The sequence below is a fragment of the Callithrix jacchus genome, chromosome 5, assembly GCF_049354715.1.
Source record: "Callithrix jacchus isolate 240 chromosome 5, calJac240_pri, whole genome shotgun sequence".
In the NCBI taxonomy this organism is placed as follows: Eukaryota; Metazoa; Chordata; class Mammalia; order Primates; family Cebidae; genus Callithrix; species Callithrix jacchus.
The window spans coordinates 80,904,977-80,932,663 of record NC_133506.1 but is presented as its reverse complement, the minus strand read 5'-3'; positions in this window follow the sequence as shown (position 1 = coordinate 80,932,663).

The window sequence follows — 27,687 nt, the reverse complement described above, 5'->3', positions numbered from 1 at the left end:
AGCTGTGGAAAAGCTTTCTCCCCAAATTAAAGAAGACTCTCATAAAATTTGTGCCCACAGTTTAGGTTACAGAGGGACAAAATTGTACCTGGATACTTTCTGGATAGCTTACTCTCCATTTTTTTATCTTACAGGAAATAAATAAGCCAAAATACAGATAATTTGATTTGTTTTTCCCACCCCTTCCCAAAGAAAATATAAAATGAATAATAACATTATTTGGTTGGAGAGGTTCTGGGGATTTTTCTTTTATTTGTTTACAAAATTAATGTGGCTATTTTCTTTCACAGCAAAAAAGCACTACTATAGTATATAATGTGTTATTTAGCATTGCTGAGATTAGCAGCTTTGATAAAGAGCTCTATTTGCATGTGTACCTTTTCTTTTTTCTTTCTTTTCTTCTTTTTCTTTTGTTTGGTTTTTTTTGAGACGGAGTTTCACTCTTGCCCGCTGGTGTGCAGTGCTGCAATCTCAGCTCTGCACATGTAGCTTTTCATTGAAAAACCCATCTCTGATCTGTGTCTCAGATCATCATGCAATGCTTGCTCTTTAACCACATGGCTCTATCTTACACCTGGTAGTGGATTGCGACCAAATTTTAAAGAAATTAACCAAGAGTTTTTTCAGCAATGAGTTTAGGAGGATGTGCTAAAAAATAATGGCAACAAACATGCATATTTCTGTCCTGCCAGCACTAGATTAAGACCTTTAGAGAGCCTAACCTCTTAAAACGCTTACACTATTCCCATCCCTCTGTGATCCAAAATGCAATACGAACAAGAGCAAACTGTCCTCATTGCTGTTACTATTGAAGCATGCTGTTTGCATTATCTGGACTTTGCCCAGGGTTAAATGGAGCACTTTGGAAGCCAACGTCACACTTTGGCCACCTAGTTGCTAAAATGAGGCATGAGGCATGAAGACCTGCCAGAGCATTCCCACAGCTAAGCCTGCACTGCATGAAAACACGAACCCAAAAGCAATATGATCCTATGTTTTCAATCATCTTGCGTGACCTAATTGGATCGACTATTTTAATGGAACTGTCTCATCAATTCAAGCAGCCAGTCAATTAAATCTAACAATCCATTTAACTGATCTCCTTCTGCCCTCCACAACTCTCTAATGATTTGAACGGATGGAATTCACAGGTTGTTTTCACATCATGTACACATGGCCTTAATGACGAAATTGGACCCATGCCACTGCTGAGCTCATTGATTATACAGAAATCACTCCCTAATATGTGATCTTCCCACCTTCTTTCAAAATAAAATAAAATAAGGATCAAGTGGTCTGGTGGCCAACGAGTGCCTTGGCCCAAGGATCACAGAATCCAGCCTTTAAAATATCTTGGTATGGCCGGGTGCAGTGACTCACTCCTGTAACCCCAGCACTTTGGGAGGCAGAGATGGGTGGATCACTTGAGGTCAGGAGTTAGAGACCAGCCTGACCAACATGGTGAAACCCCACCTCTACTAAAAATACAAAAATTATTAGCCAGGCATGGTGGCAAGTGCCTGTGATCCCAACTACTCAGGAGGCTGAGGCAGGAGAATCGCTTGAACCTGGGAGGTGGAGGTTGCAGTGAGCCAAGATCGTGCCACTGCACTCCAGCCTGAGCAACAGAGTGAGGCTCTATTTCAAAAAAAAAGGCCGGGCATAGGGGCTCACAGCTGTAATCGCAGCACTTTGGAAGGCCGAGGCAGGCAGATCATGAGGTCAGGAGTTTGATAACCTGACCAACATGGTAAAGCCCCATCTCTACTAAAAATACAAAAATTAGCTTGGTGTGGTGGCACCCACCTGTAGTCCCAGCTACTTGGGAGGCTGAGGCAGAAGAATGGCTTGAACCTCGGAGGTGGATGTTGTAGTGAGCCGAGATCATGCCACTGCACTCCATCCAGCCTGGGCAATAGAGTGAAACTCCATCTCAAAAAAAAAAAAAAAATGTCTTAGTACAACTTCTGCCAAAATGGGCTTGAGACAACAGACACCAGCCCAGTACATTACAGGTTCCTGCATGCTTTGACATGCATATCTGACCCTGGCAATGTGACCACAGGTTCCAGAAAGTTCACGGCACTTTCCAGTATAAATATTGTCCTGTTTGCCCCATAAGTGTATTTGCCTGGGTCCTCATTTTTTTTTTATTTCAAAACTGTGGTCACTTCAGCATTCAGACCTTTAACAGTCCCCTTCTGGCTGCCGACAGGGTCTCGAGTGCCCATTAAAATGTGGTTATAGGGCTCTCTCATAAATTGCCAGAGTGTGTAAATTGATACAACTTCTGTAGTAGGCAATTTGGCAAAAACCTATCAAAATCACAAACACATATATCCTTTGTCCAGAAAGTCCACTTCTCAGAATTTGTCTCCCAGAGAAATATATTCTCAGACTTACGAAATAACTAAATACAGGATGAGTCACTGCAGCTTTGGCTGTAATAGCAGAAGATTGCATTCTACGTCAAAGACCCTCAATAAGCCACTGGTAAAATACAGTCTCATAAATCCATACAACAGAACAATATACAGCCATCAAACGAGGAAACTCTATGGATTGATATGGATCAATTCTCCAGATAGAATATGACATTTCTAAATTTCAAGATGAAAACAATATAAATAGCAAGATTCTATTTAGTTATTGTTTTAAAGGAAACACTTATTGATGCATTTGTTTTTACATGCCTAATGTAGCTCTGGAAAAATGCACAGAAAATAGTGGATGCCTCAAGGGAGATCACTGGTAGGCCAGGGGTTGGAGACTGACAGGAGTGGGAGGAAGACATGTTAGCATATTCTTCTTTTTTGCTTTTGAATCTGGAAGCACATAAAGCTTTATGTTCATTAAAATTTTGTATTAATTTTTTTCAATGGTTTGGGAAGTCTCCCAGGTCCCCAACATCCACTTGGACATTTGGACCCCAAGTCTCCATGCTATCTGTCTGTCTATCTACCTACCTACCTGTCTATCTATCTACCTACCTACCTACCTACCTACCTATCATCTATCTATCGATCTACCTGTCTATCTGTCTATCTATCTATCTATCTCTATCTGTCTACCTACCTACCTGTCTATCTATCTGTCCGTGTGTCTGTCTACCTACCTGTCTATCTATCTATCTATCTATCTATCTATCTCTCTGAATCTATTTATCTCTCTCTCTCTATCTATCTATCATCTATCTATCTATCTATCTATCTATCTATCTATCCATCTACCTACCTGTCTATGTATCTGTCTATCTATCTCTCAGGTCTGGGGTCTCTAGTTATACTTTTTTTCCTCTCTGGAGTCCTCCTTTCTCCCAGGCCCTTCTGCATCCAAGCCTAGGGGACAATTTGCCTGTCTGAAACACTTGAGCAACTTTCATTCACCTCGCTCACCTCACTAAACTAGGGCGTTCATGACCCCTCTGTGGCCAGGGCCTGATAAGATCAGTGAAGGGACCCCAGAGCCAGGCTTGACCTATGACAGACCCTTAGGTGCTGAAAAGAGCAGGCAGCTCCTCAGCTGTGTGTAGTAGACAAAGCGGGAGTTCTGTGTCTTCAGCTGTGCATGGGTAGCCCCATCACTCGAAGCCTGTGTTCTCCTCTTTCTAACTTCTGGGATGGTCTCAAATCTGAAGCCTAGGACAATAGCATTAAAGGGTTTTGTTGAGGAAGGTGTTGTGTAAGGCCTGAGGATCTTCCGACCCTCATCTTTTTGCAGCTGAAGAAACTAATTTTCTTTCTTACTAAAAATATATTTAGTGATAGGACGCATTCTTGCTGAGTAATAACCCCACTCCGTCTCATTCAATTAAAATAATAAAGTGTTTTATTCATTCATCATTTATTTAGGTAAAACATCATACAACAGTTACTTATTTGGCAGAAAAAACGGAAAGCGACTCCCTCAAGTCTGGCAGCTGTGTAGACAATCTTAGGAGCAGTAGGTAGCCGAGGTAACTTGAGAATATTTCTCTGGAATTTGACAAAATTCCCTGTACCTTTCCATCTCCTATTCCAAATGTCAGTGACAAAGCCTAGTACATGACACAGAGCCTTCCTTTAAGAATGCACATATCAGCCAGAGGTGCCTTTGGGAAGCCAAGGCAGGTGGATCATTTGAGGTCAAGAGTTCGAGATCAGCCTGACCAACATGGTGAAACCTCATATCTACTAAAAATACAAAAAAATTAGTTGGGTGTGGTAGCGCATGCCTGTGGTCCCTGCTACTTGGGAGGCTGAGGCAAGGGAATCACTTGAACTCAGGAGGTGAAGGTTGCAGTGACCTGAGGTCATGCCACTGCACTCAGCCTGGGCAACAGTGGGAGACTCCATGTCAAAAGAAGATGAAAAAGAGGAAGAAGAAAAAGAAGAAGGAGGAGGAGGAGGAAGAGACAGAAGAAGGAGGAGGAAGAGGAAGAAGAAGGAGGAGGAAGAGGAAGAAGAAGGAGGAGGAAGAGGAAGAAGAAGGAGGAGGAAGAGGAGGAGGAGGAGGTGGCACATATCTGCTTTATTACAAATACATAATATCTAAAAGCATCCTATTTATTCATTCAACATATATTTATTGAGATGTCATCAGTGACAAGTGCTACAGAAACTACAGCAAACAAGGAAGGGTCTTGGTGTTATAGAGAGAGAGAGAGTCATGAATACATAAATCATAATCACATGGAGAAAAGCCTGTGAAGAAAGGACTTCTGAGTGATGTATACCCAGCTTCTGAGTGATGCGTACCTAGCATTTTCTCCTTTCTGCCTTAGAAAGTACAAAAGGGAGAGAAGGAAACTAAGCCATTGGCCATTCACTGACATCAAATAAACCACACTGAACCAAATGCCCGATAAATTCCTGTGTGCGAAAGTTTCAGTTTCCAGCCACACAGACTATTTCAGAGAAATGACAGGTTAATTCCGCTAACAATCGAATTTGAAGTGGACAATGGCTATCCATGGTCCAGGACAGACCTTTAGAGATTAATAAAATAAAGTCCCTACCAAATCTGAAGATAAAGATTCTTCCAGATTTAAAAACATGCTAAACCTAGACAGCCAGGAAAACAGCAAGAAGGACAACAGAAATGAGAGGAAACCCTTTGCACAGAAACAGAAACCTGGGGAGTCAAGAAGGAGTGGTCTTATTAAAGCAAGCCTCCAAAGTCGTTGCTGGTAAAAATAAACAAATAAATAAATCACTTGGCTTAAAGAGAAGAAAAAGTTTGATATTGTGTCCAGCAATCTATCCCAAGGTTAGGTAGAAGGTGCAGAATATGAAAAGGTGACTGCTTACCCTATACTACACACAGCAGTATCAGAATAGCAATACCACACTCTAACACTTGGTGTAATTTCTAAGAGTTATTTAAAACATGCTTTCAGGCTGGGCATAGTGGCTCACACCTCGAATCCTAGCACTTTGGGAGGCCAAGGTGGGAGGATCACTTAGGGCAAGGAGTTTGAGACCTGCCTGGGCAATATAGCAAGATCCAGTCTCTCCCCACCCCCCCAAAAAAATTAACCTGGCACAGTGGCATGTATCTATAGTCCCAGCTCTTCAGGAGGCTAAGTTAGGAGAATCGCTGAAGCCTAGGAGTTCGAGGTTACAGTGGATTATAATTCCACCACTGCACTCCAGCCTGGGCGACAGGTTGTCTCAAAAACGAACAAAATAATATTTTCATGTGCTCTCCCATTTCCCCCTATTTTTGTGGTCATTCCTATATCTGCATTGTCAGATCATGTAACCATTACATGCACTGTCCTGCCTCCTGTTTAGCCCTCATTTAATTCTAATGCTAGAGTAATTATCAACCTCAGGTCTGTGTCGCTAGCCATCTGGGCTGTCTACAGCTAGTCCGCTGCAAGAGTCTTAAGCAAGGGGCTGTCTGAAAGATGTCACTCCATTCTTTTTCTGGCACAAAATCAAGTTGCCAAAAATGTGATGATGATCGAATTCACTTTCTGGGTCAGGATCTTGCCCAGAGGATTTCTTTTCCTTTCTGTAAGCCTCAAAATTTTGCTAGAATGTGTCTCAGTGTTGGTCATTCAGAGTCAGCACCCTCAGGCATATGCTGGTTTTCAATATGTGGTTTTTGTATTTCAGGAAAATTGTCTTGAGTTATGGTTCTTAGTTCTAAGTCATCACTTGACTTCTTTTGGGGGACCACTATTGTGTTAGCTACCATCCATGCAGTGCCTGTGTCTTGGACTTCCTAGCACAGTCTCCACTCTCTCTCTCTTCTGGGCACTTACGCAGCACTTACTGGCTGGACTGTGGCACTCACTCTTCCATTTTTTTCTCTCATTTCCTGCTTTTTCTGTACTTCATGCACTTTTTCTCCTTTCACTAAAAGGATCCCAAATCCTTAAGCACCAGTACATTGCCTTTTTCATTTTTTCCATATTTCCAAAACTGTTCTCACCCAACACAGCTCTGAGTTCCTTGTAGATATTCATCACATTTCTTGTAATTGAATCAAATAACCTCTGTGCCCTGAAACCCCTCTGCGTGGCTCCCAGGGGATTGTGATAATCTGCCTCTTGCAGGAAAGTAGAGGACGTGATAAGGATCTGAAAGCAGAAAACTCCTTTAAATTTTCAGTAGGTGGTTGGGAGCCCGATCACTGGCTGTTCGTCCCTGTAGGCCTCACCTAATCCACTGTCAAAATCCTGGATGAAATCCATAGGCTTATTCTGCTAAATCTGATTGCTTGGTTTAAAAAGCAGTGCATAGCTTCATATATCACTGTAACAAGGAGGAAAGGCCATTAAAATGTTTGCTTACACTTGCTGAGCATGTGGTCATTTGGGTGTGATCCACTTTGCCTGCCTTACACACTTGCTTTGTTTGATAACATTTTCCTTAAAATAGAGCTATTCCTGATTCTGTTTTTCATAAAGGAAATAATTTTCATGTACTTCATTGAAGGCAGTCTCTTATTTTGTGTTTGACTGACATTCCACTGATATATTCCAGACATTTAAAGTGATCTCCAAGGTAGTTCTTTTACCTACTAGATTTAAATAATTTTTAATCTCTTCTCATTTCTAATAAAATCAGATTATTATAATCATTCTCTTCCAAAATCATTTGTAGACTGGAAGAGAGTTTTTCAAATGTTCTTACCTGCAAAGAGCCCAATTATTTTCAAAAACATTTATCAAAAACTTTATCATAGGTCTGTATTATCACAAAGAATGTCACTTCCCAGCACTGTTTATTTTATTACTATTTTTAAAATGTTATACTATTTTCTAACGATTTTTTCTTCAATAGGCCAATCTAATAAATATTCAGCCATCTGTTGAGAGATAAGGAAAGTTACGATGGGTTTACTAAGCCTTAAGAGTCTGAAATTGGACTGTCTGAATTCAAATCCTGCTCTTTCCTTTCTCAGTTCTGTGATTTTAGGAAATTTTATAACCCTTCTCTCTTCTGTTTCTTCACTTGTTAACACTATTAGGAAGCACCTCCTAGCATTTTTGTAAAATGAGATAAACTGACACACTCAATGAACCTGTGCCTGACACAAAGCAAGAGATCAGTGGAAGCCAGAAGGTCCTGCCACAGGTCCTGTCTCTTTGACCGACAGCCTTCAATGTCTATACAGCATCCTCTGCAATCCTTTGAGTGTTCGATTGTTTTAGACTTTCTCGATAGTTTAAATTAATTTTAATAAAGACTTGGAATGCCACTGACACAACGCTTTGGGTTGTGGTGCTTATACCACCCTCAAATTTCTAGCAAGAAAAAACCCAACTCTGCAACATTCTGTCAGAACAAGGACAGTTCCAAACTGGCCATCTAAACGAGGAGCCCTTCGTTCTTAGAGGAAGGATAAAGACAATAAAATGTCAGCGATTCTAAAACCCTCCTGATCCAGGATATTATGTTTCTTGCCACAAAATGGCAAGAAAATACATGCCTGAAATTCCAGTTTTGTTCTTCTTCAAACAGATAGACATTCTCTGATAACCTCATTCACAGTGATGCTGCGCCATTCCTTCTGAAAACTCATTTAGACAAGTTATCCCTTTCAAGAGCAATAACACTGTTTATACATCCTCTTTCCTGACCAAATTTGCTCAGGAATGTGAAAATCCTGATTTTATCCATTTGAAACACACTCATCGAACCATCCTGGTACTGGCTCATAAAAGCAGGCTCTTAAAATCAGTGGGCCAATGTGCCAAGTGAGATAAGCCAGTCAGTCACAAGAAGACAAATATTGGGTGATTCCACTTATATGAGGTACCTAGAGTAGAGGCCAAAAGTGAAATAGAAATTACCAGGAGCTGGGAGGGAGTGAGGATGGGGAGTTAGTGTTTAATGGGTATAGACAGAGCTTCAGTTTTGCACCATGAAAAAGTTCTGGAGATGGAGGGTGGTAACAGTTACACAGCAATGTGAATGCACTTAACGCAATTGAAATATACACTTACAATGACTGAAATGATGAATTCCAGGTTATATGTATTTTACCACAATCAAAAATAATATTAATAAAAATATTAGAGGGCCATAATCAATTCTACCCTCTTTCTCTTCCTTCCTTCCCTCCTTTCTTCCTTCCTTCCTTCCTTCCTTTCTTTCCTTTCTTCTTTCTTCTTTTTTTTTTTTGAGATGGAGTTTCACTCTTGTTGTCCAGGCTACAGTGCAATGGTGCAATCTCAGCTTACCACAACCTCTGCCTCCTGGGTTCAAGTGATTCTCCTGCCTCAGCCTTCTGAGCAGGTGGGATTACAGGCATGCACCACCATGCCCACCTAATTTTATATTTTTAGGAGACAGGGTTTCTCCACGTTGGTCAGGCTGGTCTCGAACTTGTGACCTCAGGTGATCCGCCCACCTTGACCTCCCAAAGTGCTGGGATTACAGGCATGAGCCACCATGCTGAGCCTAACTCTACCCTCTTTCTACAAGTTTGATACACAACCAAATGGTCAAGTCAGAAAATGTTAGAGGGAGTCGGTGCAGGTTTAGCTTTCTTCAAGTTAGATGAGTTTCTTTCTTATATGCACCAAGTTTATTAGTCAGCCAGACTCAAGGCCTTATGATAATGCTGAAAAGTGAAGCCCTGACATGTGGGGAAGAGAATCTGGAGTTACAACTGCTGGAAATTGCAGTTGTCTGTGTCTTTGATCGGATTGGATGTCAGAAACTCAAACTTCGGGAGTAGGAGAAGATGACATTTCAGCAACACAGAGTGAATCTGTGTGCTCCTGCCAAGGCTGATCTGGGACATGTACCCAACAAATTTGTCCTTCCCTATAGATCAAGATGTGTGTGTTAGAGGTGTGGGGTACTACACAACTGCACAGAAAAGGGGCCATGGGTACACACCGTTCGAATAGGTCCTCCCTCCTTAGGAAATGCACAGAGATAAACACTCCATTGCAGGGACAAGAGCACAACAGAGGGCAAAGAATAGCACCCGTACCTGGGTCTTCTGCAGTTCTATGGGAGAGTAGCTCGAGACAACCTTTTGGAGGACAATTAGACAACATCCATATCTGTCTTTAAACATAAAGCTTCCATGATCTCCAGGACTTTACTTCTAAAGATTTAAAGTATGAAAGAAAATATAAATAAAATATCTAATAATTTAGTTATAAGAATAAAGTGTGGCCAGGCATGGTGGCTCATGCCTGCAATCCCAGCACTTTGGGAGACTGAGTTGGGTGGATCACTTTGAGCTCCAAAGTTCAGGATCACCGTGGCCAACATGGTGAAACCCCATCTCTACTAAAAATATAAAAATGTGCCAGGCATTTCATTGCAGGCCTGTAATCCCAGCTACAGGAGGCCTGTAATCAGGAGGCTGAGGCATGAGAATTGCCTGAACCCAGGAGGCAGAGGCTGCAGTGAGCCTAGATCGTGTCATTGCACTTCAGCCTGGGGGACAGAATAGGACTCTGTCCCCCGACCAAAAAAAATGGTGGGTGAAAGGGCCAGGCATGCCTGTAATTCCAGCACTTTGAGAGGCTAAGGCAAGTGGATTGCTTGAGATCCGCAGTTTGAGACAGCCTGGGAAACATGGCAAAACTTCATAACCACAAAAAAAACAAAAATTAGCTGGGCATGGTGGTGTGTGCCTGTAGTACCAGCTACTGGGGAAGCTGAGATGGGAGGATCACTTGAAACTTGGGAAGTTGAGGCTGCAATAAGCTGAGATTATGCCAATGCACTCCAGCCTAGGTGACAGAGAAACCCTGACCCAAATAAAAAAAAGAAAAAAGAATGATGAGTGCAGAATTTTTATAACAAGTAACTCCTGGCTTTTGTTAAAATAAATGTTGATATAGCCATATAATTCAATGTAAAGCCTTTTCTTTAAAAGTATCTGGATGAGAATGTTAAGAATGTTTAATAGCATGGAAACTTTTATCCCATATTGTTATGCAAACAAAGCACGTTACATAATCATTTAATAGGATTTTATTTTTAAAAGGCAACTATGTAGATAAATAGATATAGGGAGTTATCTGGAAACACAGGTAGCAAATTATTAAATATAGATATGTCATGAATGATGAGATAACTGTTGACTTTTATTGCCAGATGTTTGCATTAGCGAATTTTCATTTATAGGTCTGTGTTATTTTCAAATAGCAAAAATAAGTTTTCTTAACAAATAAAGAAGATACATACCATACATATGTGTTCAGTATGTATATGAATTTTCAGCCAAGCAACATGTGTTCACACAGTAGTTCTCAAATGAGTGCTCACAGACCCGGGGCTTCCCAAGGCAACTTGCAGAAAGTCTGTGAAATCCAAACTATTCTCAAAAAAAATGCTAAGCTGTTCGTTGCTTTTTCCACTGTAATGATATTTGCACTGATGATGCGAAAGCAACAACAGTGGATGAAACTGCTGGAGCCTTCACACAAGTAGAGGCAGTGGACGAACTTCGTTAGGAGGCATTCTATTTTTCACTGCCACACATTTGCAATTTAAAAAAAATACAGTTCCACTGGGCACGGTGGCTCATGCCTATAATCCCAGCACTTTGGGAGGCCAAGGCAGCTGGATCACAAGGTCAGGAGTTCGAGACCAGCCTGACCAACTTGGTAAGCCCCCGCGTCTACTAAAAATATAAAAATTAGCCGGGTGTGGTGGCACGTGCCTATAATCCTAGCTACTCAGAAGGCTGAGGCAGGAGAATCACTTGAACCTAGGAGGCAGAGGTTGTAGTGAGCTGAGATTGTGCCACTGCCCTCCAGCCTGGGCAACAGAGGGAAACTCCTTCACACACACACACACACACACACACACACACACACACACAGCAGTTCTATGTCAGTGTCCTTAATGAAACAATAACAGTTATTAATTTGACTAAACCTGAGTAATCATTGAATAGCTGTGTTCGGGTATTCAGTTAATATTCTGGGTAATGAATTGGAGGGTACACGTAAAACACTTTTGCTGCCTGCCAAAAGACAACACTCGTCTCAAAGAAAAGCACTTGGTCAATTTCTTGGATTTGTACACGGAACTAGCACCGCCCCTACCCCTATAGACATCATTATTACTTAAACAACTACAGATTATCAAGATTAGGATGTGTTTTGTAGACATGTTCTTGAAAATGAACAAACTGAGGCTGTCACTTCAAGGAAAACAATTGGAAACATTTGTTGCCAATGATTGAATACATGCTTCCAAGTAAAAATCAGAATTGTATCAGCCACCATGAACTAACAGCTTGCAATACTTTGAAGATTTTTCTGATGATATTCTGCGCAATATTAATGAATGTGATTGTTTTATATTGCATGAAAGATGAACTGTTATTTGGAAAAGCTACATAACTCGGTGAGCCAGTATTTTCCAAATGGCCCATACAAACTGAAGAATCATGTGTGGGTTACAGATTTATTCAATGTACACGGCAGACCAATGAATTTTAATGTAACAGGTCATGAAAGTTCATTAATATGGTTTCAGATTCCACGTTGTAACTAACCTTTAAGAAACTACTACTTAACGCTATGGCAATTACTCAAAAAAAAATTAAAAATAGAATTACCACACAAGCTTAGCAATTCTGTTTCTGGCTGTATAACCAGAAAAAGTAACAGCAGGGATTCAATCAGGCATTTGTCAACTATCTTCATAGCAGCAATATTCACAATAACCAAAAAGTAGATGCAACCCAAGTGTCCATGAAGGAATAAATGAATGAACGAATGAATGAATGAATAAACAAAATGTGGCAGATACATGTAATTGGGATATTATTCAGCCTTAAAAAGGAAGGAAATTCTGACACATTCTACAACATGGATGAACCTGAAGACATTATGCTAAGTGAAATAAGCTAGTCACAAAAGATAAATACTGTAGAATTCCACTCCTATGAAGTACATAGAGTAGTCAAATTCATAGAGACAGAAAGTAGAATGGTAATTATCAGGGACTGGAGGAAGTCAGGAATAAGGAGTTGTTTAATGGATACAAAGTTTCAGTTTTGCAAGATTAAAAGAGTTCTGGAGATGGAGGTGATGGTTGACAGCAATGTGAAGGTTCACTTAAAAATGGGGAAGAAGAAAAGGAGGAGGAGGCAGAGGATAAGAAGGAGAAAGGAGGGAGGGAAGAAGGGAGGGACTTAGGGAGGGAGGGAGAGAGGAAGGAAAGAAAAGAAAGATGGAAGAAACTACTTGTCAAGTTTGGGTATCCCATCAAACAAAAATAAACACAATTTGAAGGGCTATTAAAATACTCCTTGGCCAGGTGCGGTGGCTCACACCTCTAATCCCAGCACTTTGGGAGGCCAAGGCAGGTGGATCACCTGAGATGAGGAGTTTGAGACCAATCCAACCAACATGGACAAACTCAGTCTCTACTAAAAATACAAAATTAGCCAGGCATGGCGGTGGGTGCCTGTAATCCCAGCTGCTCGGGAGGCTGTGGAAGGAGAATCACTTGAACCCGGGAGCCAAGATCACACCGTTGCACTCCAACCTGGGCAATAGGAGTGAAACTCCACCTCAAAAAAATCAAAACAAAACCTCTTCCTTTTTCCGGATTCTCTTCATATACCTCTACCAAACAACATGTTGCAACAAATGGAATGCAAAAGCAGATATAAAAATTCAGCTGTCTTCCATCTACCAAGCCAGATACAAAAGAGATTTGCAAAAAGGTAAAGCAATGCTACTGTTCCTACTATATATTCTTTTGTTTGAGGAAAATAATTCTTTTCCATAATATGTTCTTATTTTATTATTATTATTATTTTTTGGAATGGAATCTTACTCTGTCACCCAGGCTAGATCTCAGCTCACTGCAACTTCCATTTCCTAGTTTCAAGCAATTCTTCTGCCTCTGCCTCCCAAGTAGCTGAGACTACAGGTGCCATGACACTCAGTTAATTTTTGTATTTTTAGTAGAGTCAGGGTTTCATTACATTGATCAGGCTGGTCTTGAACTCCTGACCTCATGATCCATTCGCCTCAGCCTCCCAAAGTGCTGGGATTACAGGTGTGAGCCACTGCACCTGGCCAATAAACATTTGTTAAATGACACTCCTCTTCCTCCTTCCTCATTGGGAGTGTACCCTACAGGATAAGAAGTGAGAACTTCTCAATCTCCATGCTAATCAATATATTCCATTTCTCAAAAAATCTGCAGAAGACTTGTCTCATGCCCTGGGTCCTCTCCTGGCAGCACGTGTTGGGAATCTTGCTCTTTCCTGTCTGTCAAAAACACAGATCCTACTCTCTTAATAACCATTTGCCAAAAGTGTTGTCAAACAACTAACTGCTCATAATTGAGCTTCTGAAAGAACATGCCCTCTGGTGAGTTTCAAAGAAATGTTACAAATTAAGATAATAGATGATTATGTGAAACATACATCAAAATTGTCAGAAGACTGCTGTCTTAAAAATGATGAACTTGGCAAAGGGATATATGTGGTTCCATGGCTGTCCACTGAGATTTCTCTCTTGATTGCTTTATCCAGACTTCTCAGAAGTCTGCTGCCTCAGAAGTTGTTGTAATTCATATTGCATTGCATTATAAGTCTGGATTTGTACAAAGGAGTGATTAATTTAAAAATATTCTCATTACTTGAGATACATTCCTGAACTTCATAACAAAAACCACCAAAACAGATGGAGGGGCTGGAGACCCAGCTGCCAGAGGAAGTGTTTTTCTGTCTCTTTTGATCAATGAAATGGATGGGATGATCATTAGTGGGAGAGTAAATAATGAGGACTTTCCTGGCTGAATCTTGAATCTCTCTGTGAGTGCAATGCTGAGGTTCCTAATCATGGAGTGCACCAACTCACCTTTTGCAGCAGGCATTCTTGGTATTTCTGCTTATCTGCCAGAATAGCTTTTGCCACCCTATACCCTGGCTCTTTTCCTTTGGGTTCTGTCTGACCATTGGAGGCCACTCGGCCAAAGTGAGGACAAGCCTGGGAGGTAATGCCTCCTGAGAAAATCCCTCCACCAATAGCTTGCAGCAGCTGAGAGATGAATGACTCAGCTCCCTTTTCCCCTGGATGGCATAATCCTGGAATTTTTTCTACACCGTGTCTTGGGGTTGCCCAGAGATAACTGAGCGTAGTTGGTCACAGGGGCCATCTGCTCAATAATGCATATTTTATTGGCTTCTTTTGACATCTCAATTTCCCACTTCCCTTCTGGTGTTTCCCAGGATCACCTCCCAGATAAACTACTTGCACTAAAATCTTTGTCAGAGGGACTGCTTCTGTGAAACCCAAGCTACAATTTGATTTTTCATGTCAAAAGCTGAACCTTCAATCACCCTTTCTAAAAATTGTGTTGGCTCCCTTAGAGTGGTGAGCAGGTTCTTATAAACTGAGGATCCTGCTCTCAGCACCCTGCACCTTCTCTTTGGAAAACTCAGCTCTTCCTAAAACATGGTATAACCTGACAAGAATCAATAAAGCTTGTTTTTCTTTTTTTTTTTTTTCTCAGAGCAATATCAGGGCACCGCCTTTGCAGAGGGTCTGTATTTTCCCTGTTCCCCTCAATTACCTGCCAGCTGTATTCCATTTTCAGCACCTACGGGGTCCCCACAGAGAACCCAAGGAGGACTGGTTCTACCAGGGTGAAAGAGGACAGAATGCAGCTGGGATGGGCTGAGCGGGCAGCTGCTTCCGCACCAGCAGCCCCCGGCTGGGTGGTCACATGCCTGCCTTACTGCCTTACTTCTCCACACGGCCACTCTCCTGATGACCGAGTATTTGCATGGGCTTTGCCGTCTGTTATCTCTGCCCCTTGATCTCAGTTTGCTTTTCTGGCCTCTGACCCTTCTGTTGGCCAAAACTTCAAGTGTTATCATGTTCTTTTGTCCTAGTCACCGCTCTGTCCTGGCCGCCTCAACTGGCTGTCAACAGCACAGGCACAGAATGGGAGGGGGTGAAGGGGAGAATCTCATTCGGTCAATTGAGTGGCTAAAAGAGAAAAGGTTGCTTTTATTATTTTTTTTTTCTTTTTAGGCAAGTAACTTGTTTAACTTGCATTGACCAACCATTTGACCTAATCGACTCGTCAGTTCCAATGGTCAGGCTGATAGAAGTAGGTAAATAAATGAGAATGAGCCCAACAGTTCAAGGCCTCCTGGCTTTCCCTCCTATTTCTGATCTGAAAGAGAAACTCCAATGACAAAAACCAAAGTTTCTAAGCTTGTAGAAGGGAGGGCCGACTGGCACTCTTTATTTCTTGAGCGAGTCACGGCTGAGAAAACACCTTCTCAGCCGTGCCAAACTCACCTTCTTTGGCGTTTTAAAAACGTTCTGTAGAAGACAAAAACATTCTAACATTTTTGTTTAGAAAACAAAAATAAATTCCTCCCTAAGGCATCCGTGCTTTGGGTGGCATATTAGGTCTTCAAAAATTATCTCATCAAGACTATAAATGTGCCATTTTGAATGAAATGAAGCCAATTAAAATTCCGGGATCAAAAGAACACCAGCTAGGTGTGGTGGCTTATGCTAGTGGTCCCAGCTACTTAGGAGATTGGGGCGGGAACTCCTAAGCCCAGCAGCTGGAGGCAACAGCAAACTATGATGGGACCTATGAACAATACTCCATAGAGAGTGGCAACTGAGAGAGACCTTATCCCTAAAAAATAAAATACTAACAAAGAAAAACCTACCTACACTAGAGTGAAAGGAAAAAAATAGAGGATATGGCTAGCATTTCATTGATCCTCCCCCAATACATACACACACACACACACACACACACACACACACACACACACACATATACATGCTTCCCATATATACTTACAAATAAGGTTCACATGTCAGGGACATAAAAGAAATGAGGGACTTGCCAAAAACAAAAGAAACAGAAAGTACTTGAAAATTATAATATCTTGGCCAGGCACAATGACTCACGCTTGTAATCCCAGCCCTTTGGGAGGCTGAGGCAGGTGGATCACCTGAGGTAATGAGTTTGAGACCAGTTTGGCCAACATGGAGAAACCCCATCTCTACTAAAAAAAAAAAAAAAAAAAAAAGTACAAAAATTAGCTGGGTGCGGGGCATGTGCCTGTAATCTCAGCTACTCAGGAGGCTGAGGCAGGAGAATCATTTGAACCTGGGAGGCAGAGCTTGGAGTGAGCCGCCATCATGCCACTGCACTCCAGCCTGGGCAACAGAGTGAAACTCTGTCAAAAAAAAAAACAGAAAGAAAGAAAGAAAGAGGGAAAGAAAGAAAGAGAGAAAGAAAGAGAAAGAGAAAGAAAAGAAATAAACTTACAACATCTTTTGGTTATACTTATATAAAACCTTGGCCTTCTGTCTGATGGGATAGGACTCAGGCAATGTTTTTCATTCTCTCTTTTCCCAATAATGAAAATAAAACATCTAAAAAGCCCTGATTATATAACCAGATTGATTGTTTTAACAAAAAGATTAATCAATAGAACCTAAGTGTTTGAGTAATGTTTTTAAAAGTTCGTATCCTACTTCATTTTTTTTTGAAAAGTAATTTGGTGACACTTATAGAAAGCCTTAAAAAATTCATTGCTTCACCTAGAAACTGGAATTTTATGAATCTATACCAAAAAATTTTCCAAAATTCAGACCCAGTTTTATGCTCAAGGTATCCACTGAAGTACTGACTATAATAATTGAACCCAGAAGCAATTTGCATTCTAATAATATAATTGGACATAAATGCAAATTATGGTATATTTGCACTATAGAATATTATTTGGTTATCAAAAGTATCATAAAAATTATAATTCTTTAAAAACAAGATGTAAACCTGTATGTTTGCTGTAATTTCAACTATGAAAATTATGTGGGTATATATATGCATATATATACACACAAACATATGCATGATTCTAACATTTACAGGAGATATATGTGTGTGTGTATCATTTTGCAAGTGACAGATTATTATTCTTATAATTAGTAACTACATATTATTTCCAAAGACATCCATGCATGAATTACTCCATCACACCTGCTCAATCATTTCAATCAGAGCAAACTAGCCACACTCTCAGGCTGCCAGGATCTCCAAAATGTTCCAGAATGAGATTGTCACCTGGTACTCTATATTCTAGGATAATCAGGATGAGCATGAACATTTACAGGAATTAGTCACAACACCAAATTTTACAGTTTGTTTTTTTTTACAGCATGCAATGAAATACTCTGTGAATCATACAAATTAAGACTCTGTTTATTTGGAATTAGAAATAATCTCAGTCTCCAGACTAGGTCAGACTCCCCCCAGTGAACACACTCTGGACATCTCCCATATGGCATTTATCACAATATGACAATCGCATCCACTTCTTTGTTTAGAGTCTGTCTTCCCTCATGTGTGAGAGCAGAGGTGGTATCTGTTATGTGCCTCCCTCTATCCCTCGCACTGGCACCTCATGGGATAGCAGATGCCAGCAATGCCCCACTCCAAGTCATCATGCTCCACCTTTGGGTTCATCTGCAGGGAACGTGATCAGGTCCCAGCAAGCCGATGCCCTCCCACCTCAAATCTCTGCTTCTTTCTATTTAGGAGTTTGCCAGAGGTGTGCAGACACGTTAATGTCTCCAGCGGTTCGTCTTAAACAATGTGGGGCAGTAAGAAATGCCCCACGCACCCCATCCTCTTCGTGGACAAATCTCAGGCACTCCACATGTTTTCTCAGAGTCTCCACTGCAGGACTGAGCCCTGCTCCTTAACATGACCTTTGTGGGCTGTCATTCCTTCCCTGTCTTACTTTTCTCCTCCCTCATTCCTGCTTCCTGGGTGACCTCACAAATAAACTACCTGAACCCCCATTCCTTGCCTCAGGCTCCACTTAGAGATAAGCCCAGCTGAGACCTGTGGTTCCTAGTAGGTTTTTGATCAATATCCTTTGAACGGATGGATGAATGAATAAATTTTCATTGTGCCTAGTCTGAAGCTAACAGCATGTAGTAAACCCTTTTCTCGTACATAGTATGAAATTATTATAATAAACAAGCCTATGAGAGGAATCAATAAAACCAAATTTGATGGCAAACTTGCATCTTCTGATTTTTAGAAAACAATTAGGTGCTATTAGCATGTAGTTTGCATGGCTGAATAAAGCGGGTCTCTGAGAATCTATGCCTTTGTATCACGGCCATATTCTTCAGGGAAAGGAAACTCACTCCATCCAAGAAGAAAGCTACCATTTTTGACGGGGTCCAGTAGTCACAGCGTATTTTCAAACTCCCTCATTTCTGAGAAGATAAAGGTCATGGATGAAACTAAATTTAGGGTAGAAACCAAATAGTTCATTTTTGACTAGTTACACATCATTAGGAAAATATTCTCAGCTTCACTGTTCATGAGCCTCCTCGATTTTCCTGATGGCTCCTTTCAACATCTGGGAACAGCTGGACGAGCTGGCTGTGCTGCCGTCAGTCCTCATATGGCCTAGTGTAAACAATCACCGGGACACTGATTAATTTCTCAAGATTTTAAAATAATTAAGGTAACAGTCATCCCTTACCCACACACTCCCCCATTTTTACAGCCCTTTAGGAGGGACATGGCAGAGGGCAACCATAACATTCAGCCCAGATTTCCCATTACTGCCCTGTAGCTTGTAGCAACATGCACCCTTGACAGTCATCAGGGGAAAAGGTCCTCCAGCCTCCTGCGCCTCAGCCGCATGGAAACCCTGGAGAGTTGTTCACCCCATTTGATGTAACGCACTTCTGCCTCTACTTTGTGAATTGAGAGAAATCAGTATGACTGTGAGTTTCTCCTTAGGGGAGAATTGGCCACCGTGAACACATACAAAAGAATATTTAAGAATGTACACCCAAAAGAATTGAAAGCAAGATCTCAGATAATCATATGCCCATGTTCATAGCATTAATATGCGCAGTAGCCAAAAGGTGGAAGCACTGCAAATGTCCATCAGTGAATGAACCAATAAAGAAAACATGGCTTATGCCTGGAGGGAATGGTTATTAGCTTTACAAAGGAAAAAGGCCAGGTTTAGGGGCTCATGTCTATAATCCCAGCACTTTGGGAGGCTGAGGTGGAAGGATAGCTTACCCCAGAAGTTCAGACCAGCCTGGGCAACATAGTGAGACCCCATTTTTATAAAAAACAAAAATAAAAAAATTAGCTGGGCGTGACTCTGCATGCCTTAGTCCCAGCTACTCGGAGGCTGAGGTGAGAGCATCATGTGAACCCAGGAGGTTGAGGCTGCAGTGAGCCACGATCATATCACTGCATCCCAGCCTGGGTGACAAAATGAGACACTGCCCCTAAAAAATTTTAAAAAACAAAAAGAAGATGTTCAAAGTCTCTGGGACAGAATGTAGGTCCAGAGGCTACAGAAAGCAATGATGGATCCCTGAGCATCAAGAATGCATTCACTTTTTCCTTGGCTCTTTGAGACCCTCCCTGAAATCCTCCCATGCCTTGGTTTCTTGTTTCTCCTCTGGATTCAATTCCACTTTTCTTTCTTCTGAGACAGAGTTTCACTCTTGTTGCCCAGGCTGGAGTGCAATGGTGTGATCTTGTCTCACTGCAACCTCCGCCTCCTGGGTTCAAGTGATTCTCCTGCCTCAGCCTCCCAAGTAGCTGGGATTACAGGCATGTGCCACTAAGCCCAGCTAATTTTGTATTTTTAGTAGAGATGAAGTTTCTCCATGTTGGACAGGCTGGTCTCGAACTCCCAACCTCAGGTGATCTGCCCACCTTGGCCTCCCAAAGTACACCGAGCCATTTTATTCCACTTTTCGAGCATAATCTTCCTGATCTCTCCAAGCCTCCTGCCTACTCCTAGTCATGGTAGAGCACTGACTCTTCCACTATTTGGCCCTCATCCTGCAGTCCTCTTGCTTGGCTGTTGATTATGTAAGCAGTGTGGCCTTACCCCCACTATTGAACTGAGTGTTAATTTCTGGTGTTATTACTGCACTGTAGTGGAAGGGTAATATGGTTAGGCTTTGTGTCCCCACCCAAATCTCATTTTGAATTGTAATCCCCATAATCCAAATGTATCAAGGGAGAGACCAGGTAGAGGTAATTGAATCATGGGGGTGGTTTTCCCTCATGCTGTTTTTGTGATAAGGAGTGAATTCTCATAAGATCTGCTGGTTTTATAAGGGGCTCTTTCTCCTTTGCTAGGCCCTTCTTCCTGCTGCTTTGTGAAGAAGGTACTTTGCTTTCCCTTCTCCTTCTGCCATGATTGTAAGTTTTCTGAGGCCTCCCCAGCCATGCTGAACTGTGAATCAATTAAACCCTTTTCCTTTATAAATTAACCAATCTCTGGCAATTCTTTATAGCAGTATGAAAAAAGTACTAATACAAAGGGTCTCGTGGCCGGGCGCAGTGGTTCACGTCTGTAATCCAAGCACTTTGGAGGCCAAGGTGGGCAGATCACCTGAGGTCAGGAGTTCAAGACCAGCCTGACCAACATGGTGAAACCCCATTTTTAAATAAATAAATAAATAATAATTTTTTTTAAAAAAGGGTCTCTAGACAAAGCATCAAGAGGCCTGTGTTTCAGCAGCTCTGACTTCATGTCCTCTCTACCACCCTTCTTCCTACATCTCTAGACCTCAGTTTCACCATCTGCAAAGTCCATGGTGAGGCTCTGAGATCTCCAAGCGTTCTTCAAGTTCTCACATCCCTGTCTTCAAGTTCTCTTGCCCTGCTCCTCCAAGGAGTACACAGACACCTGAATGGATGACCAGGAGTGGGGGGCCGCTATATAACCCCCCTGGAGATTCCCATATGGTTGGCACCAACTACTTGATTGATGGGCTAAAGTTTACTTATGGAGCCCATGAAAGCATATTCAAGGACTTTCAAATTGAAGGTATTGTGACAGGTCTGACTTATGAAAGGGCAGCGCTAGCTCAGCCATCTAAACTCCCCAGTTCAGGAAAAAATCTAATTCTCTTATGAAATTCCAAAGAAATTCCATCAATCAATTCTGTGGTTTTACTTAGTGAATTCACAGCGGCTGTGGGAGATGAGGAATTAGTGAAATGAGTTATTTGATGCAATAGAGATCAAGTAGCTGGTTGGTTTGATGCAATTGTCTTATTGTAGATATTCATAACAGCATCATGAATATTCCAAACCCAGTTAATTTAGAATGCATTAAATTATAACTGAAAATACAAAGGGATTATTGGCTGGACAAATGAAGACCAGTAGAGATTTGATGCAAATCTGGAAAATAAGCTACTATGGTTTGAATATTTATATCCTCCAAAACTCATCTTGAAATTTAATTCTCAATGTGGCAATATTGAGAGGTAGAGCCTTTAAGAGATGATTGGGTCGTGAGGACTCTGCTCCCATAAATGGATTAATTCATTCATGGATTAATGGATTAATAGGCTGATGGGTTGATGGGTTATCATGGGAGTGGGACTGTGGGCTTTACAAGAAGAGGAAGAGAGACCTGCTCTGGCATGCTTAGCCCAGTTGCCATGTGATGCCCTGCACCTTCTTGGAACTCTGCAGAGTCCCCACCAGCAAGGAGAGGAGACCCTCACTTGGTGCAGCCCTCCATCTTGGATGTCTCTGCCTCCATAACTCTAAGAAATAAATTCCTTTTCTTTATGAAATACCCAGTTTCAGGTATTCTGTTATAAGCAACAGAAAACAGACTGAGACACAAGCCAACATGTCTACCCTTTCCAATGCACTCAGCAGGTTTGGATTTGAAACTGTGAGCTGACTGGAGGAAATAAACCAGGTAGTGAGGAGCCTCCTTTGGATAGCATGGTCACGAAGGGCCTCTTGGAGATCTAAAGAATGAGAATGTATTGCTCCAGGCAGAACACAAAGGACAAGAAAATCCTGGAGACAGAAAAGGACTTGAACTGCTCAAGAATCAGGGGACATTCCTGTCAAGAGATTAGGAGCAAAAGGGGAGGTGTGCAGAGTGAGGCTGGAGAGGCTGAGGGACCTACCACATAGGGTCCTCAAGGTCACCACACAAGGTTCAGATTTGACTCCAAGTGCAATGGGAAGCCATTAAAGTCAAAGACTGACATGATCCTGTTTCTGTTTCAGAAACACTGTTGTGGCTATACTGTGGCAATGACACACGTTAGCAGGGCAGAAGCTTTGAAAAACCTGTTTAACTCTGCTAAGTTCAGTGTTTTCTAAACGAGTTTGGTCCTGGAACCATTTTTCTCCCCAGAGAGCACTTTGAAGTTTTATGATTCCATTCAGGTAGGACACAACATAGCATAGGGTAGATGGTTTTCCAAATAACTTTTTTTTTTCACTGTGTCACCCAGGCTGGAGTGCAATGGTGCAGTCTCAGCTCACTGCAACTTCTACCTCCCGGGTTCAAGTGATTCTCCTGCTTCAGCCTTCCAAGTAGCTGGGATTACAGGCACATGACATCATGTCCCGCTAGTTTTGTGCTTTTAGTAGAGATGGGGTTTCTCCATGTTGGTCAGGCTGGTCTCCAATTACCGAGCTCAGGTGATCCGCCCACTTTGGCCTCCCAAAGTGCTGGGATTACAACCATGAGCAACTGTGCCCGGCCTCATTCCCATAACTTTATGTGTTTTACATCATTAAGATAATAATAGAAATTTAATTTTGTATCTTACCTTTTTCACTCACTGCTAAAGAGAACCATTTTTCTCCATATAACTATTGCTAGCAAAGAGAGAAAGCAGGGACTTGAAGTCTTCATAAAGATTACAACTTTTGCGTCTGTATCCATTTTACTGATTCTATTTACACCTAGACTAAAAAAAAAAATCCAAGATAGAAAAGTATGTAATAAATTTTCATTAAAACATTATTTATAATAGTAGAAAATAGAAACATCCAGAATTTCAAATAACAGGGGAAAGGCCAAACAAATGATGATAAATCCAAAAGATGGGCTACCTTGAAGTCATTAAAAATTCTATTTTCTTGGCTGCAAAGTGAGTGAAATAAATTTTTTTTAAATTATGTTTTCTGCAAATGTTTATTGGTAAAGGATAGTAATTCACACTCTGAGGTTAAATAAAGCAAGACATAAACGGTAACTTCTTATCCAGTTTTATTATATACACATATAAATGCTCATACAACCATGCACAGAAAAAAATTAAAAATATTATCCTAAAATGTTCACCATGATTAGTTCCAAGTGGTAGGATTCCAGTGATTTTTATGTTCTCAGCATATTTCTTTATAATTTCTAAATTTCCTTTAATAAGTAGGCATTAATTATTTTTATCCAGAAGAGGAAAGATATAATTTTTAGAAAGCCCCTAGATTGAGTTAATGCACAAAAATCATTAGAAACATTTTTTTAAACTTAGATAATTCTACTCTACATATGAATGATAGCTGTAAATAAATTATAATTGTGTGACAGTCCTTAATTAGGTGGAAATAGTGGTCCTTGAAAAAACTTTCTTGGGTAAAGTTTTAAAGCTTTGGATTCATAAATTAAAAGCTAAGTGCCAGAGCTGTCAGGCCTTTCATCAGTCACTGCGTATTCAGGCCAATTTCTGGATGACATTTTGAAACGTTATTCCACCAATTTTGGGACTGGTGATGATCGAGAAGATAAGGAATTGGATTTTACAAATCCTTCAGGTCAGGATTTATTTTTTCAGAGACTTAAGATATTTCTATTCTCTAAAACCACACAGTCCAGCCCATTCACAGACCAGCAGGCAAAAAGATACATAAAAATTAAAAAGATGTTAATGGTGCATGAAGAGTGAATAGATGTTGTAATCTGCAGTAAAACTCCCAAGTAATAGCCCAGCCCACAAGGCCATGGGAGAGAGGAGTGGAGAGGAGAGCAGGGGTGTCCAATCTTTTGGGTTCCCTGGGCCACACTAGAAGAAGAATTGTCTTGGGCCACACATAAAATACGGTAACAATAGCGATAGCTACTGTACTAAAAAAAAAAAAAGTTATCAAAAAAATCTCATCATGTTCTAAGAGTTTATGAATTTGTGTTGTGCTGCATTCAAAGCTGTCCTGGGCCTCATACAGCCCGGGGGTTGAAGGTTGGGTAAGCTTGGAAGTAAAGGAACAGGATGGGGGTGAGCTGCCCCTGAAGAATAAGCAGCTCCGGGAGAAGATACCTGGCCCCAGGGGTCCACTATTCTTTTTGTTCATATTTTTTATACCAGTTGAGGCAGAATATTGTACTGGAAAAAAATGTAGACTTCAGAGCGAGACTGGAGTTTAAGCCCTGGTTCAGCTCCCTGGAAATTGCACTTTAGATAGTTACATCTGTGAGACTTCAGTCTATCTATAGTATGCTGATAAGAATTCTTACCTTGGTGACTGAACTGAACACATCAGTGGATGGAGATGTGGGAGCAAGCTAGGAGTAAGCACCTGGCTGGCCGCTTAGTCACTGCTTTGACTCCTGCCTTCTCAACGGTGTGATCTTGGACAAACGACTTAGCTTTCCTGGGCTGTACCATTTGCCTCTGTAGAATGAGGATAAGACGACTGCTTACGTCATCAGGGTTTTGGAGGATTGAATGAGACGACCCTTGTGTTTAGTATGCCACCAAACACAGAGGAAGCACTTGACGACCACAGTTGTTGTTAATATCATTGCTGTTGTGTAAAGTCTGCAGGGAGAAGTTGATGATGCCCTCACCCAGAAGAAAACACTTTAGGAATGCTTCAAATAACCAGGAAATGCCTGTCAAGTAAACATTCATACTTTCAACACATATTGTGAGTGCCGACTATATGCTAGTCACTGTGCAGGTTCTGGGGACCCAGTATTGGACAAGAAAGCAATCTTTTTCTCATGCAGTTTACATTCAGTTTGAGGCAGATGAACTTTAAACAATATGCTTAATGGCTGAAAAACACTATGAAGAAGAATAAATCGAAGGAAAACCTCAGATGTCCGTAAACAGTGATGTGTATCCATCAAATATGGTTTCTTCATGGAATGCAGAGCTATACAGGAGAGAATAGGAAAGAACACCACCCGCATACTTAACAAGCAGATGGCTGAGTGAAGAAAGCATATACAAAAGAACAGGAGTGCAGCCTAGGCAACATGGTAAGATCCCTACAAAAATAAAAATTAGCCCAGCATGGTGGTACATACCTGTAGCCCGGCTACTCCAGAGGCCAAAGTGGGAGGATTGCTTGAGTCCAAGAGTTCAAGGCTGTAGTGAGCCATGATCATGCCACTGCACTACAATCTGGGTGTCAGAGCAAGATCTGGTCTCTTAAAATGTATATATATATTATTATAAATTTTTAGAAAGAATATTATTGCAGTTATATAAAGTTAAAAAGCAGACAAAACTAATCAGTGTCTAGGAATCTGTATTAGAAGGAACAAAACTCAAGAAAATCATAAAATAATGATCACACTTGTTAGGATAATGGTAACCACTAAGGAAGTAAGGAGGGAAAACATGAGAAAGGAGCAAGCGGAGGGCTTCTGGGTGTTGAGGATGAGCTATTTCCTCACCTGGATCCATATAAAGTAGACAATTGTTAAACTGTCTACAAATGTCTAATGCATTTGTCTGCATGTATATTTCACAAATTTTACAATGTGGGAACAGAAGAAAACAGAAATGAGCAGAGAATGAAAGTTCATGGGGGAAAGAATTTCAGAAAGAGGAAGTTGTTTATGCAAAGCAGGAAGTTGTGAAGGCACACGCCTGTATCCTGAGAATAAGAAGACATGTAGTGTAAGACTAGTTTCTGCAAGTGGTGGGATGGGACCCGCCCGAGAAGATTTTTGACAGAAAATCAGAAATATCCCAATTTGCACTCTGTAACAAGGTAGAATCAGGGCCGGGGAGACAGGGAGACCAAGGTGATAGGATATGAATCTTGACAGACCCAAGGAGGCCTGTGAGAATCCCTTGGTGGATGAAATTGCCTGAGAGAACAGACTAATGGATACAGTTAGAGAACAGGCAGTAGTATGGCATCACTGTAATGGGTGATATTACGTGCCAGCCTAGCCAGGATGAGGGATGCCCAGATAGCTGGTGAACATTATTCTGAGTGTGTCTGTGATGTGTCTGAAAGAGATTGGCATTTAAATCCACCAACTGTGTCAAGAAGATTCACCCTCCCCAATGTAAGTGGGCATCGCTCAATCCAGTGAGGATGAAATAGAACAAAACAGCAGAGGAAGAGTGAATTTGCTCTGTGTTTGAGCTGAACCATCCATTTTCTTCTGCCTTCGGATCTCAATCCTCCCAGGTCTTGGGCCTTTGGACTCAGACTCGGACCTGAGTGTTACTGGCTCCCCTGGCTGTTAGGCCTTCAGGTTTGAACTGGAACCACTGGCTTTCCCGGGTCTCCAGCTTACAGAGCATAGACCCTGAGACTTCTCAGCCTGCATATTCACGTGATTCACATGAGCCAACCACTCTGTATCTATGTGAATTCTACAGGTTCTGTTTCTCTGGAGATCTCTGAGTAACACAATTGCAACACACTAAAGAGTGCACAATAGGGAAAATAAGCAATAGATGTTCAAAACAAGGAGATGACAATATGTGTATTTCAGTCTCCAAAAATGAATTCGAAAATGAAACAATTTGAGCTGGGCTGCAAAAGGAGGGAGGGACATGGAGAAAGGGGAGGAAGGGTCAGGGCTTCAGCCAGAGGCTGGTGAAGGAAACAAAATTGCATGTCAGGGAGGCAGCAGGAGAGGAGCTAACTGTGTTTCCTTTTGCAGGGTAAAACAGAGTCCACTGCTTGTGAGAGATCAGATTGCCTCTTATTAGTCACTTGGACCTTGTTCCTCCTCTGTGACCTCAGATTCAACAACTACGTTCTCTCTTTCAAAGGCACAGATTGAGTCCTCAAGTTCGTCATCCCTTCATACCTGGGTGACTGTGTGATCTTCCGGCCCACAACATCCCCACCATCCTCTTAGTGGTGGGAGGGGAGTGTAGAAGTGAGAGATGCTGAGGGTGCATGGCATGGGGTGCGTAGGCTGGGGAAACCCACCTGGTGGCCAAGAGCTGGCCTCCTGGTGTCACTGTGGGGCAGTGCCTCGCCAACCCTCACGGGGGTTTAATCCCCAAGAAGGGCTTTGCATGGAGAACAGATGGCTCAGAATGCACAAAGCTGACAGACAGCAGGATGAAGATTGCAAAGTACCAACTGGCTGTTCAGAGCTGGGCTCAAACCCATGTCTACGGAGGGAGGAACAGAGACCAGAGTGGGTATGAGAGCTGCCCGGGGCCTTAGGGACCCAAAC